A 21974-nucleotide genomic window follows, 5' to 3' on the forward strand; every position below is an offset into this window, starting at 1 on the left:
AATTTTGATTGTGATTATTGGGATATGGGCGTCTGTCCTGGCGATGCTAATGTATCAAATATTGGACCCACAAAATACTATGACAATCTCTTTTTTGAAACCAACGTAATTTTTTGACAAGTTTTTGTGAGTGATCTCCCATGCTCCTTAAATTCTTCATCCACCATTTCTTCTGTTTGCAACAAGGTAAAACAAATATAACAGCTGCAGCGGCTTCATCGCCCAAAATTTTAAATGACAGTATTATTGTAAAATATGGTTGACAATATAACTGACATATTGACAAAATTATGGGTCACCCTCGGAGAACATCAATAATATTGCACAATATTACTGTGCAATATCACTGACAGTCGTAGGGGTCGCTTAAATAATAGTATTTCTAATTCGTTAAAAATTAACTAGTTTTTTCGAAATTAAGTGCGTAGCCTGTCTATTATTCGGTTCCCTTTTTTGTTTTGCAACATAGTTGCACATTTTTATGCATTTATTCCAGTATTATTTGCGGACTCTGCTATTGATCGTACTTCGACATTTGAGGTAGGGGTGTCGCTTTAAAGGAGAGGAGCCAGTAGTAAAAATCAATAGCCGTGTAGGAACTGCCAGCATCGCTAACGTCAAGCTGCAGTTCCGGGCGGTTGCTAGAGAGGAAAGGAACTGTAATAGGTGTTGACTGAAATCCCTTGTCTGGGTAATATATTTTTATCAGCTGCAACGTAAGTACAATATATTTAAATGAGATTACTCACTGATAAAATTTTACCGGTGTTCTGTTGAAAGACACAATACTCTGGGTATGCACGCCCATGGTGACTGCAGTAGTATTAATCTGCGCGAGCCGAATGATATATTACTACACTGTTCGTTTGTAGAGAAATTAACAGCTACTGCTATACTTACGGTAGTTGTTTCGGAATACTATTTATTTTGCGTGCTGGTAGTTTAAATATGAAATGGACTAAGCTTTCGTAATTTCAACAAAGAATTCTTGAAGTTTAGCATTTGTAAGCAACAGTTGTACATTTTAAAGTAAAGTAAAGTTTGAACAGAAAATATTTAATATCAAACTGAAAAATGTTATCATTTCTGTAAGATGTCATAGTGTAATAATTTATTGATTCTCAGACGGAACTTGTAGATGCGCTTTGCGTATTCGGCACTGATGGCAGGTATTGTTTTTATGATTTGTAATTTATTGTTTTACAGTTATTTCAAGTTTTAATTTGTGTGGTATATAATGGTTGTTAAAATGCCTTAATGTAGGACAGTTCAACAGGGGTGCCGGTAGGGTTCAAACGCCCATTCATTTATGCAGATTTACGATTTTCCTATTCGAACAAATTATAAGAAAGGTAGCAAGATTGATATTTATAAATTCAGTTTCGCTCCATGGAAGTGTGAGTTGGAACCTCTGATGTTCATGTTATATATTGACCCTTAATAAGCAGAATGATTTTTATTACTTAACGGGAAATATGTGTCTGACAGACGAAAAAAAAACAATAAATGTTGCGTTTCGGCCAAGAGATACATAAATATATTAGTACAGTAAACAAACAGAACAGTAATTCATCAAACATATCCCTGTCAGTTAAGGATTCCAATTCATCAATACTTGTGTAATGAAACTCCACAAAAATACACGAATATTGTAAAGAAAAAAAATTAATGTCATGGATAAGCTTTAAATTCAAAAATATAGTTAGTTTATTGATCTAGAGTCAGGTCATGATATTGTATGCCACAAGTACTGACATTCAAAAACCTTTTAATCACCATAAAACTATTTCGTTCAGAAGACTATGTAGTTTAATATGCTATAGTCATTTTCCTTTTTAAAAAATTATTAGTGTGATTTTTTTGTCACACATTTAGAAAAAATAAAATATTTTCTGTCATGGAAGGACATTACATTTTTATTTGTATCACACACATTGATGATCCTGTGACAAAATCTATGTGGGCGCTTAAGTTAGCCCAACAGGAATACATTGGTATTAAAAGACGGAATTTGGTATATTTATCAAAGACATAAAATTTCCCCCAAAATTGTAAACGTCCTTCCGTAACAAATTGTTGACATAATTTCAATATAACATATAATGAACAGTTAATATAAAATTTTCTTTTCCATAACTTCCTAATATAAGAGTATTATGTTGTCTTCAGTACCATAAATCTACATGAAACACGACTATTCAATGAATATTTATTTTGTAAAACTTGTTACGGAAGTACATTTTTTGTTACAAAATGACATTTGTTATAAATGTCTATTTGAGTTTCCCTCTAAAAATGAAACTAGCCACTCACAGCATGTCTTTATCTAGCTAGCCAATGAAACAATTCTGTCAGATGTTTTACCTCCAGTTTTCTGTTCTCTCTCTCTCCATTGTTGTTTAGGTTTCAAGTGGCTGTTCATGTTGGACATGTAAATTTGCTCGTTATAAACAATTTGAAAGTAAGTATTAGTTTAAAGTAAACAAAGTTTGTTTGTTTATGCATATACAGACAGGCCTGTGTCTGTGTATGTGCGGATGGATATGTGTATGCGTGTGAGTGTATACCTGTCCTTTTTTCCCCCTAAGGTAAGTCTTTCCACTCCCGGGATTGGGATGACTCCTTACCCTCTCCCTTAAAACCCACATCCTTTCGTCTTTCCCTCTTTCCTGATGAAGCAACCTTAGGTTGCGAAAGCTCGAAATTTGTGTGTGTGTGTTTTTTATTGTGTCCTATCAACATATCAATGCTTCCGTTTGGTAAGTTACAGCATCTTTGTATATATATATATATATATATATATATATATATATATATATAAAAAAATCATTTGACATTCGGGTTACTCAGTCCTTTCATTAACTGCTGACAGTGTCCCAATGGTTGTGTCTTCTGAAAATCAATCATAAAATTTGCCAACGGATTCTTTTAATTACCATTACTTATACACTTTTTACATATTGCTAACTTGACATTCAGGTTACTCAGTCCTTTCATTATCTGCTGACAGTGTCCCAACGATTGTGTCTTCTGAAAATCAGTCATAAAATTTGCCAGCGGATTCTTTTAATTACCATTACTTATACACTTTTTACATATTGCTAACATATCACCAAAAACAGTCAGCCGTATCATTAACTTTACTGACAGATGGTGGAATCATTTGATTAATTACTCATTTCATATTACCTTTGTTGCTTCTAACAGTTCCCAAATAATCTTCTCATATTTTTGGCCCACAGCCATGTAATAAAGTTTGAATTATATTTCCACCATTTGATTATACAAACTTTTGTATTTTATATTACTGCCATGATTTCATTCATAAGCCAGTAGCAAATTCAACAATGTTGGGTATTATTAGACTTTATGAAGTGAAGTCATCATCAGAATCTATTGAACTGAGTGATCCAATGTGTAGATAAGTACAAAATCTCTGAAATGTAAGGCAGGTTGGTAGCAAACATATTTTCCACCCATAGTACAATTGAGTCATAGAATGAACATCAATACAGTCATTACAAGTGCAGTTAACATGGTTGAAAACATACTGTTTGAGTAATACATAATGACAGTATTGATGTTCATTCTGTTGTTCTCTGGTTGGAAAACGTGTTTGCTACCAGCCTACGCTACATTTTTGTGATTTTGTACATAGGTACACACTAGGACACCCATATCAATAGATCTTGGCAATGACAAGCAGAAACATATACATGTTCAGTAAACTAGATAAAAAGTCAGTAGTGTCATATCTCGATCAGGAACTTGAAACTTTCAGTACAGAGAAAGAGCATGTAGAGGAACTATGACTCAAGTTTAAAAGAATCCAGTAGATCAATTCATAATGGGAGGGAACCTCCATGGTATATAGTCAGCATAAAGAAATTTCTAAAGAAACAGAGAGTACTGCATAATAAGTGTAAACGAAGCATAGGGCTGTGGATAGAGAGATACTGAATGAAATGCATTTGGCTGTCGAGAGACCTTTCAAAGACTACTGTAGCAGAATATTGTCAAATGATATTTCACAAAACTCAAAAGACATTCTGATTATATGTAAAGGCTGTTAGTGGCACCAAAGTTAGTGCCCAGTCCCTAGCAAATGAGACAGGAACTGAAATTGAGGGTAGCATAGCGAAAGATAAAATGCTTAACTCTGTTTTCAAATGTTCCTTTACAAGGAAAACACAATCCTTGTATCACTGAAAGGATGACTGAAAGAAGTATTAGTGTTAATGGTGTTGAGAAACACCAGAAGTTGATCAAAGCTTCAGGGCCCAATGGATTCCCTGTCAGATTCTATACTGAATTTGCAGCTGAGTTAGCCCTTCTTGTAATTAAAATCTATCATAGATCCCTGGAACAAAAAACTGTACCTAGTCCTTGGAAAACAGCTCAGGATATGTGAAAGCTTTGGATCAAGGCAGTAAGGTAGATGCAGTATTTCTTGATTTCTGAAAAGGATTTGACTCAGTATCACACCTATGCTTATTGTCAAAAGTATGATCATATAGGGTGTCAAGTGAAATTTGTGACTGGATTGAGGACTTTTCGATAGGGAGTGTGCAGCATGTTATCTCCGATGGAGAGTCATTGTCAGATATAGAAGTAATTTCAGGTATGACCCAGGGAAGTGTGTTGGGACCCTTGCTCTTCATGTTGTATATTAATGACCTTGCAGACAATATGAATCGTAACCTCAGACTTTTTGCAGATGATGTAGTTACCTGTAATGAAATACTATCTGAAAGAAGCTCCATAAGTATTTAGTCAGATCTTGATAAGATTTTAAACTGGTACGAAGGTTGGCATCTTGCTTAAAATATTCAGAAATGTAAAATTTTGCACTTCTCAGAGTGTGGTACCTATACCATACAGGTCTAACAGGATATTGAACGTACATAGAGAAGGGCAGCATGAGTAGTCACAGATTTGTTTGATCTGTGGGAGAGTGTCACAGATAAACTATCTCGAGAAAGTCTGTTAACGAAGTTTCAACAACCAACTTTAAGTTACATCTGTAAGAATATCTACAATCCCCGATGTATCACTCACATAGGGATTGTGAGGCTAAGATTGGGATAACTATTGCATGCACATAGGCATTCAGTCATTCTTCCTGTGCTCCATATGTGAACAGAACAGGAAGAAACCCTAATGACTGCTACAATGGAATATACCCTCTGCCATGCTCCTCGCAGTTTGCAGAGTGTAGATGTAGACGTAGAACGAAGTCTAATTATATCGAGTGTTGTTGTACTACTAAGGCCAAAATCGATAGTAATATAAAATAAAGAATTTTGTACAGTGAATAGGTGGAAATGTCATTCAAACAGTTGCCAAATTCTCTGTCATATGATGCATAAATTTTATCACTTTCAGCCATTGCAGCTTTTGTCTTTTGTGTGTGATCAGAATCCAATAACTTAGAAAATGACTATACAGAGACTGCAAGACTTACAGAAAAATGACACACATCAGTGGACAGAGCAGCTCTCAGAGTTGTCATATGTACCATTGCAGAATGCGTCACCAGAGTGGCAGTATATGGAGTATAATGGAGCGATGCATGAATATTGTGCCCTTGAACTCTGTGAATATTGTGCCCTTGAACTCTGTCAACTGTGACAGTTTGTACCAAACATCAGATAAAAGCTCCAAGAGACAAAACTCCATAGGTGGTACAACACATTCTGTGAGAATGACTGGATAGGTGCACAGAAAAAAAGGCTGGCCAAGACAATCACTAGAGAAGGTAGAGTGTGAGCAGTATTCACTTATCAGGAGCCCAAAGAAATTACTCACACATGTAAGTAGAGTACTGCAACCACTATAGTCAATTACCTGTGATACACGTCTATGTGTAAAACCATACTGGCTGCAGATATCACATGCACTGACTACTCAAGAGAATGAAGTTCTTTCACTTTTGCAGTAAATTACAGTGTATGCTGAAGGAAGACAATGTTTCACAGAAGTTGGTTTTCAGTGTTGGACCCACGTTTCATGTGTCTGGATTTTCTTTCAGTTGTTTGTGACACTTTCAATGCCGAGTTGTATCGTTGATGGATTATGTCCCACATGACTCTTTTTCAGTGGCCTCCATGGTTATGTGACTTCACTGCAATGTGATTTCATCATATGGGATCACCTCAAAGGTAATGTGTTCTTTGCCCCACTGTCACTTAATTTGGAAGACTTGTAAGAAAAGATAATTAATAGACTAATGGTTCCTGATATTGACTGTGATATGTTGGGACATTTATGGCAAGAGTTTGACTATCGTAGTTATACTGGGCTAGTCACAAATGTTGCCGATATTGAGCTCTTATAATGTGAGTTAAAAACTTGAAGAAATGCTCTATCCACTGATATGTGCCTATTTTCTGTATGTCTTGTAGTTTTCATGCTGTCATTTTCTGAAACCTTGGAGGTACTAATGAACAATACTGAATTTCACATAACTTGCAGAAAATTCTGTTGCATTACTGTGGAATGTACTTAGATAACAGACCTTGCACAACATCATACAAATTAAAAACAGAAATATCAGTACTGTTTCTCAAGCTACTGTAGTGAAGTGCAAATTTATTTTGTAGACATTATTCGTAGCATTACTACTCAAGTGACAAACATTTCTAATATATGTTGACAAAATTTGCTTGTGTAATCCTGATACCTTAATTGTGAAATGCATTTAAATTCAATATTTATTTCTTACATAATAAATATGATCATGATCGCATTTAAATTGTTAATTTTTATTTTTTAGATGACTAGTTTTGATCTTCTAAGAGATCATCAGATCTACATTCCTACTGTCATCAAGGAATGTAGATCTGATGATGATCCCTCAGAAGATTGAAACTGGTCATCTAAAAAATAGAAATCAACAACTTACATTCAATCATGACTTGTTTATTAAATTAGTTATAATATTAATAGTATGTTTTTGGCAGATAATATTGGAACTGGATTCTTGTATTCAGTAAGTGAATGTAAGAATTATTAGCAGTCATAAATATGAATGTGAATATTGTTCTCTCAAGTACTGGTTTTGATTTAAACATGTGATGTTGTCCAGTGCATTTTACTGCATTGTGCCAAGAAGACAAAATAAATAATGAGAATTGCACAAGTAAGTCTTTGAAATCTTAATGATATATTCTCTAAATAGACATTTGTTACATAAGTGGAGAAAATAACAAGTTAGTATTCATTTTGCAAGCTCAGATATTTGAAGCAAAAATTAAGGCTAATAATCCATAACATAGAACAATAGCACCTAGTGGATAATTGCTGCAAATGGTAAATTTGAAATAGGCCTGAAGAAACACAGTCATCAATTTCAAGGTTTTACAACTGACAGTTCCTTCATGGGGATTAAGTGGTCAGGTAGGTAAAGTTAAACTTTTAAAATAAGGCATTTTGACTCTGGACTAGTGGGTGAAACGTTATGATAGTTTGAGCATCCCATCTCTCATAAGTTCAGTCACTGAGGTGTTGAACTCAGACTGTGCTGCTTTACTTGTAATGAATGTATCAAGATGATGTCTGCTTAATTTAGACACCATACATACCTTATTAAGTAGTCTCATTTTATAACAGACATCATTTAGAAACTGAAGCTGAAAAGGAAAATACTGCTCACTCTGAGACCATACAACAAGTTAATTAGAAAGTAGCGAGAAGAAAGACAGTCACTTGCTTCACAGAAGAGACACTGAAAAGCAAGTGAACATCTTCTCGACATGTTAGTTACCCTGTTTGGCTGTCAACCCTTTTTATGTACCTATCCACTGCAAATATGTCTGCTGTTTAGTCAGTAAGCGTTTCTCCTGTTGCTGTCCCCATGGAATACTTGTAGATAATTGAAGGAGTAAAGATGAAACAATTCATTAAATAGTTGAGGTGTTGAGTTGTTGATAGGCACATAAACAACATGAAGAATGTTGATAGTTTTCAGATGAATCCTTCTTCAGCACTGCAAAGTGCGCGCGTGCATGCGCCCGCGCACACACACACACACACACACACACACACACACACACACACACACCAAGGCAACTGTAGCTGTACAGGTATATGCATGTATAATCTGTAGTTCTGGAGAAGGAATTGTCTGAAAGCTAAGAAAGTACTCAGTTGTGCTTATATGCATATCAATAAGCCAGCATTTCAACTATTCAGTGCTTTGTTGCCATCACTCTTTAAATTATTCCTAAGGAGAAAGCCCTGTAATTCCTGTAGGCCTTCGTTTTGAGATATGAGCTGCATTGTATCAACTCTTAGATGTTGAGTAAAATACTTTTATAACTTTGTGTTACTGTGACTTTGCATTTATAGGAAAAGTTTATGTGTAGTATCTTTTCATTATTTTGACAGGCTTGAAGGACCATCAGCATGTAGATAAGTTAATGAAGATCACCTCGAACAAATACGGAGTGGGAATTGAAGAACCTGAGTAAACCGAAACATATGATGGGAGTTTAGTGCAGACAAGGAGAATCGTTATCTGGCAGGATGCACTGCCAAATGTAAGCTCAGATCAGCCTTCTGAACTACTGATGAATATTTCAAGATAATATTTGGATATTTTAGACATAATACCTGCAAATACAAACTCTGGGAAATCCAGGATGGTATTATGAAAAGAATAGATTGCTACTCACCATTTAGAGGAGATGCTTAGTTGAAGACAGTTATAACAAAAAGGTTGCTATACATCAAACAGTGGAATACCCAGGATAGAATATAGCAATATTGTGAAAAGGAAAGTTGACACTCACCATGTAGCAGAAATTCTGAGTTGCAGATAGGCACAGCAAAAAGACTGTCACAAATACATATACATTTAAATTTTGCTATACATGTAAGTGAAGGACAGAAACTAGCGACAATCGAGGAAAAGCTGGTGTCGACAGGAAGGATGGAGATAGTGCAGTCTGTGGAGCAGTCACTGAAGTGAAGCACACGTGTTAGGCAGCATATCCACCACTTGGGCAGTATAGCTGTCTCTTGGCCACAGTTTGTTGGTGGCCATTTGTGGGGGCAGACAGCTTGTTGATTGTCATACCCACATAGAAAGCAGCTCAGTGGTTGCAGCTTGTTGTGTAGATCACATGTCTGCTTTCACAGCTAACCCTGCCTTTGATGGGATAGGTTATGCCCATGATCGAACAGGAGTATGTGGTGGTGATGGAAGAATATATGGGACAGGTGTTGCATCTAGTCTATTGCAGGGATATAAGTCATGAGGCAAGCGGTTGAGAGCAGCAGTGCAGTAGGGATGGAGGAGGATATTGTGTAGGTTTGGTGGATGTCGGAATACTGATGTTGGAGGGGTGGAAAGGATAGTAGGTAGGATATTCACTATGTCAGGCAATGACGAGAGGCAGCTGAAACTCTGGCAGCAGACACATAATCGACAAACTAAGCTGCAACCACTGTGCTGCTTTCTACATGGGCATGACAGCCAATGAGTATAGCGTCCCCAGTGCCATATTACGAAAAGACCATATTTATAAAGAAGACATTCATAATTTGTAAGAGATTTTTTTTCTCATGTAGCCTTAAAATAATAATTTCTCTGTGTAGGTTTAGATTTCAAAGAAATAATTTATGACAGAATGATCTAAAGAGACGCCCAGTTACACTCTTTTGTTAATTTTTTAGTCGACCTTACTTCTTCGCTTGTCTTGAATGTGTCTAGAGGGACATCTTGCGTGTGCTGACGAATGTAAGCATATTTGTATGAGTTAAGCATATAATATACTGATTTAAATTTATTGTGCACTTTTAATTTGTAAGAGGTGATCCCGATTTCATGTCCGCCTTCCTTGAATTAACCTGCATTCAAGTAATTTACAGCTCAACAATCGCAGCGGCCGATGCAGCCAACGACGCCATTACGTGGCGATATTAACTTATGAAAATTTAACGGAAGCTGAAAACTCGCCCGCTATTAGCATAATATCAATTTTTCTCCACAGCCGCACGAAGTTGCAGAAATACTTAGCTTTAAGATTCTTATTTTCAGTACCATAGCCGAGACCCAGAGCCAGGACTCTGACTACAATACAATGGTTAACGGAGGTAAGAAAAATACTCTCGCGCGTGTGTGGGCCGCAATTGTAATTAATAACTAAAGATCTTTTGCTTTAACGTCAACTGACTAGCCGAGGAAATTTATATGAAAAGTTTATTACATTGTTCAACTTAAATATCATTTTTATGAAGGCCCACCACGTAAGTCGGCAACAATCAAAAAATAATAATAACAATAATAATATATTAAATTACGACGGCCGACGGACGCGAGATTGGCGCCCAACGTGGGGCCCGATTAAAGAAAATACGAAAGTTACGAAATCTGACTCTATCGTAATGAATGTAATTATGTATGTGTCTAATTGTTGTAAAATATTAATGCTTGTATGAATTCTTTTACATGTACAACAACAAAACCACACCCTGAGGAGATCTGGAGAGGAAAAAGTGTAGAAAAGAAAAAGGATTGCGAGAAAGAAAAATAAGTAAGGTAAGGCCTATTGTGCAAGCATCCTGTGTAGCTCTGTGCGGAATATCGAACCCATGTGCACATGAGATACCTTCGGTGTTTTGTGTATTTATGTGTTTATTTTTTTTGGAGGGGATAATTATTCGTTTTGTGTATTTATATGTTTATTTTTGGAGGGGATAATTAATCGTGTGTGTATCAGTGTTAAAGATTTGTCAGTAGCTTAAAGTGAATTTAGTATGGGTAAGATAGGACAACCTAAAGCATCCGTACCAGAAGAACAAAATTCTGTTAATATGGAAAGTGAGGATCATTTGCAATACGTAAACGAATCCCAAGCCACCGCCTCGGATAACATAATTTCCGGAGCGGGGGGCGAGGATCTGTGGACGGTGAATGACGCTCCACAGCAGAATGGGAATAGAGTAACAACTCCACTGCCTGGGCAGGGGGGCCAATCGAGTGCTAGATTAAGTGGGGCACCAGTATGCTCACCGATTGCAGACCCATTTGCAGAATTTCTGCGCAGGTTAGAAGAAAGAGATAGGGAAAGAGATCAGAAACTGGCTCAGATGCTCCATGAGCAAGAGCAACAAAGAGAACTGAAAGAAAGGGAAAAGGAAAGAATGTCAGAACAGAGGGAAAAACAAAGAGACGAAAAACTGGCTCAGATGTTCCATGAGCAGGAGAAAAAATTAACGCAAAAGCTCATTGAGCAAGAGCAGCGCAGTGAAGCAAAACTCGACAGTATCCGAAGCGAACTTGCCGAGATGCGGGACGCGTGCAAAGAAATACCCGATCTTGTGCAAAGCTTAGCCGGAGAGATGCAAAAATTACAGATATCGCAGGCTAGGCTTGAAGACAATGTCCAGACTTTAACCAACCGCGTGGATAATGTGGAGATAGATGCACGGAAAAGTATTGACGCATATTTGGAAGTGCAAGCTCAAAAAGTAGAAAAAGAATTAAATGAATGGCTAGAAGTAAAGGATCGCGAGATATCTGCAAAGATTGAATGCGATGTAAAAACAGCTGTAGAACAAGCGACTGCGGCCGCGAGTGTAAATATTGACGCTAGCGCTGCCGCACTACGTGCCGAATTAACACAGATCAAATCCCGTGTGACAGCGGAGTTGCCAAATTGGCAACAGGAGGTCGCGCGGAGACTGTCTGCGTTGGAAAGCAATGTAAACAGTGGCGGACAGATCATGAATCCGACTTCGCGCACTGATTACTATAATAACGCTGACGGTAGCCAGGGTGCGAGTGCGCAACCGCAACCTAATGCGAATTATGAGCACGAACAACATGCGATACCGTGCAGCGCACATCACGAAGTGATGAATGTCCCAGAATGTAGCAATCAGACATGCAAAAAAGAGGACAATGTAATAAAACACAGGACATTCCAACCCTTCAATAGCGAAAAACGAAATGTCCACCCTGTTGTATTTATTAAGAGCTTCAGGAATGTGTTTCCCAGGACATGGACGGAAAGACAAAGAATACAGTTCGTGGTCTCCTTTATTCAAGGTGACGCGGCACTGTGGGCCACCGACGTGTCCGAAAAATGTCTAACGATGCAACAGTTTGAAGGTGCATTCTTGCAAAAATTCTGGTCCGATAGCGTCCAAGAAAGACTACGAAAGGAGTTGTACAGTCCAGAAATGTACAATCCTAAGATGGGAACGTTACGCAAATATTTCGAAAAGTATATAAACAAAACCAGGTACTGGGACGAGCCAATGTCCGATCGTGATATAATCAGATTAATAAAAATGAAGTTGCCCAGTGAAATTAAAAGATATTTCATCAATGTGCCGGAATACGATATAGAACAATTCATGGAAATAGTGGATTCTGTTGACCTATTGATCGAAGATATGAAAACCGAAAACAAGTGGAACCATGCAGGCTATAATCAACACAAAGCCGATTACAATAGCAGCCACAGTAACGGTAGTAACTTAGTACCAAATGGTAACGGGAATAGGCAAGAGCACCGGCAACAGAATCAAGGCACAAACAATGGCAATGGTTATAACGGCAACGGTTATAATCGTGAAAATCGAAAGAGACATCATGATGGACGCATGAGTAATGGACATAATGGTAACGGCAATCCGCAATGGCGCAACAACCGAAACCAGTGGCGTGGTCGTAACGAACCGACACCACAGTGGCAACAAAACACAGCGCCACAATGGAACGCCAATCCAGGTCCGTCACAGAACATGTCAGGGAGTTACAACCGACCACCACAAAACCAGAGCCATACACAATATCAAAATACACCATCGGGGAGGCAGGGCGGCCAACCCAACAGTAGCAACAACAACAACCAGAACCACAATGTGAGGTTAGTGGAAGTGACAGACAACTGTCAACCCACTAATGCTCATCCGTTAAACTAAAGACAGCCACAATACGCTCTCCGTTGTTGGCTGCAGGATGGTGTAGTGAGGGCACATTCACGGATGACAGCCATAAACTTTGTATGCTGAGGTACAATGAAGGAACAAAAATAGAAAAGGAACTTGTAGACATACCGCAGACATGTAACCGAACCGACAAAAGTGTTGTGCAGGCTATATTGCAAGCAGATATGTACGGAGCACCAATACACATAATAGTCGATACCGGTGCGTCAACCAATGTCATGAGCGCAAATTTTTACAAGTACTTGAGTCAAAATAATAGAATACCAGTATTGCCAGTGAAGAATTGTCGTGTTACAGGTGCAATAGGTGCACAATCTCATATCATAAGGCTCCAGGTGCAAGTCGAGTTTACGGTAGGAAATGAAGCAATGAAAAGCTCGTTCCTAGTAGTTAAGGGATTAGGTGTTGCTTGCATCCTGGGGATGGAATTTTTACGCCAGAGGGACGCAAAAATCGACCTCTTGTGCGGGGAAGTAAGCCTTATGAATGAGGATAGACGTGTAATTTTGCCGTTGTTGAGGACACGGGAAGTGCACGGTAAATATTGCCGGAGCTTTCAGTCGAGATTCGAAGGAATACAGGTAATGAATTTATATTCTGACTTAAGTACAATACAAGTATATTTTAAAGATTTTTATTACTGAAGACAGAGAGGAAAAAAGGAAACTGATAGCCATGAAAGTTAGGGAGTCAGAACATTTGACTGAAGCACAACAAAACGAATTGACTCAGCTACATACAGATTATGAGAATGTGTTTTCGGAAAAACCCGGTGTTATCGAGGGCTACACCTATAACATCGAAGTGGTACCTCACGATACTTTCTGTCACGCAAACTACACCATCCCGTGGTCAAAGAAGGAGGCAGTTACGAAGGAAATAAGAAAAATGCTTGATTGGGGGATAATTGAACCATCTCTATCCCCGTACAGCAGTCCGCTCGTGGCCGTAGCGAAAGCGGACGGCAGTATACGTCTCGTGCTTGATGCGCGCGATATTAACAAAATAATTGTACCTGTCAGAACGCGACCAGAAAACCTGGATGAACAGATACAGAAGTTTTATGGAGTTAAATATCTGACCTCTGTCGATATGCGTTCGTCGTATTGGCAAATCCCACTAACTGAAGCATCAAGAAAGTACACTGCCTTTGTGTTTGCCGGCAGAAGTTACCAATTTAAAGTTTTACCATTTGGATTAAATGTTAGTGCAGGTGTCTTCATTGCAGCGCTCGATAAAGTATTAGGACCAGATTTGTTGGACCGAGTAACGTTGTATGTCGATGACTTATTAATAGCTACTCCCGATTGGGAAAGCCACATGGACACGCTGAGATGCGTACTAAAAAGATTTTCTGAGGTAGGCGTAACAGCAAACCTCGCAAAATCCAAATTTGGCAGGGAGAGAATAAAATTTCTTGGTCATGTAATATCACCTACAGGTATTGTGCCCGATCCGAAGAAAATGGCAGCAATTGAGAACTTCCCTCCTCCTAGAACCAAGAAACAGTTAAAGGCATTTCTGGGTCTAGTGTCATTTTTCAGACGATTCATACCTGACCAGCTTTTAAATGATAATACCCTGTTAAACTTGTTGAGAAAGAATACACCCTGGATATGGAATGAACTGTGCCAGCAGTCATTTGAGCAAATACGACAAGCCCTTCTAAATGCTAATCTACTGTCACATCCTGACATGTCAAAGGAATTTTGCCTTGCTACAGACGCCTCCACTGTCGGACTAGGCGCGTGTTTATTTCAAATCGATGAGGATGGTGGAAACAAGAACGTAAGAATAATCGGTTTCGCAAGCCGAGTGTTGTCAAGTTGTGAACGATCATATACAGTCACCGAACTCGAAACACTAGCAGTAGTATGGGCCATGAGGAAGTTCAGATACTATGTGTACGGAAAAAATGTAAAAATTTTCTGTGATCATCAGGCCTTAAGTTTTTTGCTGACATGCAAGTTAATGCACGACAGGTTGACTAGGTGGGTGCTTGCTCTGCAGGAATATCAATTTCAAATAATGTATATAAAAGGTTGTGACAACGTAGTGCCTGATGCTTTGTCACGGTTGCCACAAGGTCTGCCTGAGTTAACAACAATACTAGAACAGGCAACAGAGTACAAAATTTTAGTTATGAAAGACCCTACTTGTCGAAAAAAGTTCCTGCAGACGTGCAAGCAACTGCCTAGTTTACAGGACGAAGATGCAGCTTGGGGAAAAGTCAAACAAGAACTCCTATCTTCGGGTGGAAATCAGATAGGTAGCCATTATTCTGTGCAAAATGGGGTATTATATTACCGGAAGGAGGTTAACAAGGACTTGTGGTGTATCTGTGTACCGGAAGTATGTATTAGTGATTTAATCTGGCACGTGCACCTTTCGTGGGGACACGTGGGTATTGAAAAATGTAGAGCACTTCTCGCAAGACAATGTCATTTTAAGAATATGAAAAGAATAATTCAGAATGTTGTAAGGACATGTGTAGTTTGTCAAAGGACGAAACCTACAAATCTGCCCACTGTAAGTGAATTGCATCCTGTTGTTCCTAACAAACCATTACGACTAGTTTCTGTTGACATTCTAGGGCCACTACCCACTGGCAGAGGTGGTGTGAAATATGTATTTGCTGTATATGATGCCTTTTCCAAATTTCTAAAATTGTATCCTGTAAAAGCTTCAACGGCCACACCCCTCATTCAAAAATTACGAACAGATTATTTTGTTAATGTTGGCAAACCACAGATTATATTATCCGATAATGCCACCTATTTTACTGGTCTCAAATGGAAAACGTTTCTACAAGAGCAAGGTGTTAAACACATTTTTGTAGCTCGATTTCACCCGGAGAGCAGTCTTGTAGAGCGTACCTTTAAAGAGTTGAACAGGTTCATGAGAACTTACATTCCGAACCGCCACACCAAGTGGGCAGAATACGTTTCGACTTTTGAGGAACTCCATAATAGATTGCCACATTCAGCCACCGGTTATACTCCACTAGAAGTCATGTTTGGAAAGAATGAAACCGACAGCTGGCTGTCACCATTACCAACTGTACCACGACAAGTTGTACCTCACGAACAAATTATAGCTGAGACTCTAAATAACTTAACGAGGTGCGCGGAGCGCCGAAAGGAAAAGCATGACAAGAAAATAAAGAAGGTAACAGTGTATCAACCAGGTGACTTGGTTCTAATAAGGACTCATCCCAAGTCATCTCTGTTAGCGAAAAAGAATAAAAAATGGCAACTGGTGTATGCCGGGCCCTACAAAATCATAGACATACCACATGGATGTAGCTATTTGTTGGGTGACGTAGAATCTGGAGAGATTAAAGGACTCTATCCATACAAAGACTTAAAGAAGTTCGCTCAGTAGAGCAACGTTTACCTTTGTGTGTAGTAGGTTAAGTTTATAGCGTATTTTTTCTGTGTGTAAATGTTCCGATTTTAGTGTAATATTTAAAGACAATGAGGCACACAAGATTAGTGCGATTCAATTTTGTAGATGTTAAGGAATAATAGTATTTTTAAGCAATTGCATTTTGGAAAAAAAAGTGAACGTAGATTTAAGAATATGTTAAAAATTTCATGTTGAAAAATGCTTTAAAAATATTTTTTAAAAAAATTCAATAGCATGTAATGATGAAAGAATTTTTCATTAGTGTGTCATGAATATTTTTGAACTGTAGTAGTAACGCAACTTATGAAGTTCAATATTATAGTGCATATGTTGTTCTATGTATTTATGTCTATACCGATTTTGAAATATGCTCAATCATAATTTACTAAACAACATGAGTGCAGGGTGTACATCACCCAAGGTACCTCATGTGTTGTGGACAAAGTACAAAGCAAATCAGTAAACGCGACTACCGCTAAGCACTGTTAAAATATATTGCCATCTGCTAAGGCAGAGATTTGCACGAATTTGTAGTGTAAACAAAAGTCACAAATCTAACACTAATCTAGGAACTTGCACGCTAGGCCAAGATTATAAAATGTGTACAATAATGCGAGAGGCAAAGTTTTGTAAAGTCGAGCCTGGCTCTGGAGAGCAAGTACGCAATGAGTGGGCAGACATGACATGGGGACTTACCTCAGATGAGACGGAAATACAATTGTATAGTCAAAAAATCTGAAGGCAAGTACGACTCTAAGTGGAAAATAAAAAGAGATAATTAGTGCGAGAAACTGGTAAAATCCAGCACTAGCCAAAATCCAGTTCAGACTGAACGAAATACATTAGTGTTTGTGAACTAATCGAAACAGTTACTTTAAGCAGTGTGAAAAACTGTGAAGGTGAAACTGTAATATGGACAGTGAAGTGCTAGTATTGAACGTTCAACAGCGGTGAGGACGCCAAACGCCAATATTACGCACGAAAAACTGTGAATTTACTATAAATGTGAACTGTTAACGTGAAGTGAACCCACAGTCAATATTTTTGGGACAGACTGTAGTTTCAGTGAGCACAATAATGCGAGATTGGAATGCGATGCGTGGACTGTTGCAAAACAGCGACCGCAGAAACGGCGAATGTTTGTGCTAAGCTCGTATTGGGACACTCACCAGTGCCTGCGAGTGCGGCGAAAACATAAATAATTTTATCAAGACAAAAACTGACGTGTAATGGAAACAGTGGCGCATCAAAACTGCATTCACGGGAGAAGGTCCATGTCATGTATTCTGCAAGACAGTGCTAGCTTGACACTCGGAAACTGGCGAAAACTTAACAACAACTGCCGCACTAATAAATGCTCCTTTCCCACTAGCGTAACCATCTGCAGCGGGAAACAAATATTACGTTGGTTGTGTGTGTGTTTCATGTACTACGTCGGAGATGCGTAGCAGAGCTGACTCCTGCCAACAAGAGCGGGGGGCGGATATCATCCCACTCCGCCACGCCCGGCCGAGACAGAAGCGCATCGCCAACGGTGCAGCCGATCAGCTGATTCTGACGTTCCGCGACGGCGAGACACACGCTGGCGTCGAGCGGGCGTTGACCTCTCCGCAGCCGCCGCGAACGCCGAGCACCGAACACACCAACCGACGCCGTCGCGAGACCAAACGTCGCGGCGTAGATCATCAACGACACCGCAATCAATTGTTATAATGACCTCATTTTTTGCATAGTGCAACAAAATATTTGTATGCACATCCTGTACTCCAATGACATTCCAGAAACAATTAAGTGAAAGTGACCAAAGCAGTTAGTCTGTAGCTCCGCCGAGGTTTTCCCCAGGTTTCCCTACGGCCGCGCCAAATGGGGAGCGACCAGTTGACACCCCTGGGACTTCAAATATTCCGGACTAACTCGTGGTTGTATACCTTGAACTTCATCTGTATTACACTTTGTGTGCAACACACCTCAGTAATTACAACATACGATGTGACATATATAGACTATGAAAGAAAACTCTGCGTGTGGACACTGTGGACATGAAAGTGGAAATATTTATGTCAAAAAACACGAACATTTTTTATGACATAAACATTTCGGGGGGCAATATAGCGTCCCCAGTGCCATATTACGAAAAGACCATATTTATAAAGAAGACATTCATAATTTGTAAGAGATTTTTTTTCTCATGTAGCCTTAAAATAATAATTTCTCTGTGTAGGTTTAGATTTCAAAGAAATAATTTATGACAGAATGATCTAAAGAGACGCCCAGTTACACTCTTTTGTTAATTTTTTAGTCGACCTTACTTCTTCGCTTGTCTTGAATGTGTCTAGAGGGACATCTTGCGTGTGCTGACGAATGTAAGCATATTTGTATGAGTTAAGCATATAATATACTGATTTAAATTTATTGTGCACTTTTAATTTGTAAGAGGTGATCCCGATTTCATGTCCGCCTTCCTTGAATTAACCTGCATTCAAGTAATTTACAGCTCAACAATCGCAGCGGCCGATGCAGCCAACGACGCCATTACGTGGCGATATTAACTTATGAAAATTTAACGGAAGCTGAAAACTCGCCCGCTATTAGCATAATATCAATTTTTCTCCACAGCCGCACGAAGTTGCAGAAATACTTAGCTTTAAGATTCTTATTTTCAGTACCATAGCCGAGACCCAGAGCCAGGACTCTGACTACAATACAATGGTTAACGGAGGTAAGAAAAATACTCTCGCGCGTGTGTGGGCCGCAATTGTAATTAATAACTAAAGATCTTTTGCTTTAACGTCAACTGACTAGCCGAGGAAATTTATATGAAAAGTTTATTACATTGTTCAACTTAAATATCATTTTTATGAAGGCCCACCACGTAAGTCGGCAACAATCAAAAAATAATAATAACAATAATAATATATTAAATTACGACGGCCGACGGACGCGAGATGAGCTATCTGTCCACGTGAATAGCCACCACCAAACTGAGAGCAAGAGACAGCTGGACCACCCAGTTGATGAACATGCTGTCCAACACAACTTGCTTCATGTCAGTGACTGCTACCCCATCCCAGCCTCCTCCTTACCCCTGCCACACACACATTGCTTCTCCCATTAGGTGCAGTTGCTTTATGCATTCTGGCATCAGTGGGGATAGGCAGTGGTCACGTGTGTGTAAGGTGTGTTGTTTGAAAGTGTGTGTTTTTTCTACTCTGGAAGAAGACCTTCAGTCCAAAAGCTCAAATGTATAGCAGTCTTTTTGTTGTGCCTGTCTGAGACTCAATGTCTCCTGTATATGGTGAGTAGCAATCTATCCTATTCACAATACTTGCAAATAATCCCATTTGAAGACACAGCATCAGGAAATTGAAACACTAATAGCCAAAAGGAAAAATGCTATTCACTGTGAGATTATACAGCATGCTACATGTTAATTAAACAGTGGCCAGACTAAAGTCAGACGCTACCCTAACATTAGAGGCATCAATGGCGGCGGGGGGGGGGGGGGGGTTGTCACCTGACAAACCACAGTTCTTCACCAGTACTAACCAACAGAATTTGTCTCCCTTATTCTCACTCCCCCTCCACTCAATCCTCTGTCCCTCTCTCTTGTTATCTTGACTTCTACCAGTATTTGTGAAAGGAGAAAATATCATCTCTTAGATGCTGAATGAAATATTGCTAAGAAATTCTTATTATAATATCTCTCCTGTTATACAGAAAGTTTATGCATAGTAATTTTTGTTATTTTTTGCAGGCCTGAAGAGGATATCAGCATAATTTTCCAAGATGAAAACAGGTTAAAAACAGAAGAATCTGGTAGAGAGAAGTTTATGATGGGACTTTGTGCAGACATGACAGACGTTTTTTTTTTCTTTGGGAAGCGGGGCAGAAACTTCACGGAGCGTACTGCACACAATTCAGAGACTCACAGAAAATGTAACATAAGTGCCATAAATAAATAAATATAAGCATTAGACTGAATAAATTTTTCAAACAGAGCATACTTTCTGGTACATTATACTTTTGAGAGTGATATTTATTGAGAGATTCAATTCTGATAATGCTTGCTAGTGCCATTAAATAAATACAGATTGTGTCATAATTAATAGCAAACACTGACATGGGTGAAAGTAGGTTATAAGAGTAACAAAAATGCACCACTGACTTCAGTCTGAAGTATTGTTCTAAATTGGAGATGAGTGACATATATGAAAAGTAAATTGTAAGAAACAAGTGATTTGTAAAATACAACTGGAAATTCAAGAGTAAATGTATGCTGTGATATCAGTCTCAATAAGTATCGGAGAGAAAATATTGAACTTGAGGCAAGAAAGACAGACAGTATGAAACAAACAAATTAAACAGAACATAAAGTCAGGAAAATCTAAATGTGAGAAAGGGACACATTCATCTTTGCTGTTTTAGGGATGTATTTCAAATGGTTATGAAGTGGAGCAGTCGGTGAAATTCCAGTACACATGTTAGAGATGGGATGATGAATGTATCATTTTAGACAATGGGGCTTATTTTTCTCTCAACATGATAGATCTACAGTATTATTCTGTGTATGATACCTATAAAAGGAGCAAAGTAAAATGTGATACTAAAGGACATTGATTGATTTAGACTCCTGATATAGAATCATGACACTGTTTGTTAGAGGTAATCGTCAATATTAAGTCCTTCTCAGTGTACAAAAATTTACATGTCCCAAAATCATCTCTGTGCTGAACATGAATAAATAGTTTCTTATATTGAAGAGGGGAAAGTAAAACAATAAATAACAAAGCTGGCAATTATAGTTCATCCAGAAAGAAGAGCTATAAAATACGTGAAAGAAAGGCTACACAGAAAATGTGGGGGCACGGTGAAAATTGCATGTGTTTGCTATGAGAAACCGTCTCCCATATGTCAAAAATGCGCATTCTATTGGACACTTTCCAAATATTTACTGCTGATTAAATTCCACCTGTGAAGAGCATATCTGGAAAATCTGAAAAGTATGTACCTTGGCACCCACTCATTTGACTCGGAAATTTCTTTAAATACCAGGAAAAGTTGAAGTTCACAAGTGCCAGATCTGATGGATTTCCCTTTGATTTTTACTTCCAGTCTTTGGTTTTCCCACTGCCAAAGCATCTTTTAATGTGTTGATGAAATATGATTTCTTTCTTTACCAAAAAATACTTTAGCAATATTTGCCGATCTTTATTGTTTGCAGAATAATCAGTAAGAGGAGTTTCTCTTGAAGTCCAGAAAACATTCACCATAACATTGTTTCACTGACTGCACCTATTTTTTCTGCAGAGCCATCAATTTCTGTGCACTGATTGTATTGCTGATTCATTTCCAGCACGACATGTGAACCCAGACCTCGTCCAGAATTTAGTAAATGTGGTATGCATCTTGCATATTCGTAGTTCATACTTCATGTTAAGTATAATGTACTCTCTCTTCGAACAAGCCTATGGCATTACCTATTTCATACATATTTAATCACATATCATCGAGGACTGTATTGTGGACTTCATGAAGATTTTTGTTTGTGGTTGCAATTTTGGGATATGCTTCACATGGAAGTATAGCCACAGTTGAGTTCACTT

The 21974-nt window shown here is 38.5% G+C and overlaps 1 long non-coding RNA gene across 1 annotated transcript; it reads left to right on the forward strand.

Moving 5' to 3' along the window:
- Positions 1–520: 520 nt before the first annotated feature.
- On the forward strand, positions 521–20369 carry LOC124711179. Its single transcript, XR_007005438.1, has 3 exons — positions 521–716; positions 8389–8540; positions 20126–20369. It is a non-coding gene; the product is annotated as an uncharacterized LOC124711179 (long non-coding RNA).
- The last annotated feature ends 1605 nt before the right edge of the window (positions 20370–21974 follow it).

The sequence above is a fragment of the Schistocerca piceifrons genome, chromosome 8, assembly GCF_021461385.2.
Source record: "Schistocerca piceifrons isolate TAMUIC-IGC-003096 chromosome 8, iqSchPice1.1, whole genome shotgun sequence".
NCBI classification, from domain to species: domain Eukaryota; kingdom Metazoa; phylum Arthropoda; class Insecta; order Orthoptera; family Acrididae; genus Schistocerca; species Schistocerca piceifrons.